This window comes from Penaeus monodon, chromosome 2 (genome assembly GCF_015228065.2).
Source record: "Penaeus monodon isolate SGIC_2016 chromosome 2, NSTDA_Pmon_1, whole genome shotgun sequence".
NCBI classification, from domain to species: domain Eukaryota; kingdom Metazoa; phylum Arthropoda; class Malacostraca; order Decapoda; family Penaeidae; genus Penaeus; species Penaeus monodon.
Window position 1 is genome coordinate 44729341 of NC_051387.1, and position 1820 is coordinate 44731160.

Below are 1820 nucleotides of genomic sequence, written 5' to 3' on the forward strand. Positions count from 1 at the left end.
CGCTATGTATTGTAAATTCTTTTGACTAGACATTTAAGATGATTTATATGTGCTATCATCTGGTTATTAATTTTAAACAGTAACATAAAATCGTACGAATTGAAATATACTGATAGTTCTTCAAAAGAGCTTATTGTCATATTTAACAATTAAATGAAAGATACTTTGTGCGTCATAATTTTTGTCCTGGAGGATATATGTACATGCAAATAGATATTAAAGTTTGACAGACCCCATCATGCTTTACAGCACTTTCAGTACCAGTATAAAGGCTTGCTATTAGGGCAATAATCTGTGTCGGAATTCCCCTGAGTCTCAGGATCTCCCATAGCGATTCCCGATGCACCGAGTCAAACACCTTCTTGAGGTCGATGTAGGTTGCAAGCAACCCACGACCAAACTCACGACGGCATTCCACAATTACTTGAAGCGCTAGTATACGGTCTATCGTGGACTTGCCAGGAGTAAATCCAGACTGCTTCGCTCTCTGATGCCTCAGTAGGCGGTTGCGGATCCGTTTCAGAAGAATGTGGGCGAGAACCTTGCCTGGTATGCTGAGCAGTGTAACACCATGATAGTTGCTACAGTCCCAATGATCCCCTTTCCCCTTCCAGAGAGGGATGATCACGCCCCTCAGCAGGTCAGGGGGATGGTACCAGACTGCCAGATGGCAGTCAGGACTGTATGCAGGCCCCAAGCCATAGGTTCACCCCCAGCCTTTAGCAGTTCAGCAGTTTTATAACATATGCCTGCAGCTTTCCCACTCTTCAGCTTGGAAATCGCCATCCTAACCTCTGTTAGGATAGGAGGTTCCTCGCTGATGGGTGGGTCTGGCACAGGCACTGCGACATCGCTTGCATCCAAGCTAACTGTTGGAGGGTCTTCTTGGTACAACTGCTTGAAATAATCAGCCCAGTGTTCACGAACCCCAACATGATCTGAGATGATCTGTCCATCCACTGATCGGACTGCAGTCATCTGTGAGGAGGGCTTAGAGTTCAGTTTTCTCAGGGCTTGGTAGGCAGGGCGAAGGTCATTTACCAAGAAATGGCCTTCAACCTCCTCAGCAAGATTCCTGATGAACTGTTCCTTGTCCCTTCTCAGCAGTGTCCAAGCCCTACGCACCATGGAACCATTCAGCCGAGCCTTGCGACACACTTCAGTGGCCTCTAATGTCTCCAGGGAGATGGAATTCTGCCTTGCCCTCGGGCGTACACCAATGGACTCCTGAGCTGCTTTGAGTGTTACACACTTTGAAGAGCTCCCACAGAGCAATGAGTCCGTCAGGTTGTCGACTTCTGTGAATCGGTCAGAGACTGCAATGGTGAACCCACGGGTACGCTCCTCCTCCCTTAGTCTGAACACCTTTGGGTGGCCACTGGAGGGACGGGGAGTTTTGAAGTGGACCTGCAGGGTAACCACAACCAGTCTATGGTCGGTGCCACAGAACTCGGCACTCCGGTTAACCCTATAGTTCTGGAGGATCCTCCATCGCATGCTAACAAGAATGTGGTTGATCTCCTTGGCCACTGTACCCATATCACTGTACCATGTCCAGTGATGCGGGTTGGAGTGCTGGTACCAGGAGCCAGAGATCCTCATTTTCTGGGACCTAGCAAAGTCCCTGAGAAGGAGGCTATTCTCAGTGCTGGGATCAGCTCCCGAGCCATGGGGGCCGACAGACATCTCATAGCCAGCTCGGTCACAGCCAGATACTGCATTGAAGTCGCCCAGAACAATGCGAATATCTCACCGGGAGCAATTGTTTGCCACAGATGCGAGTTTGGCATAGAACGCCTCTTTCACATCAATTTTACAAA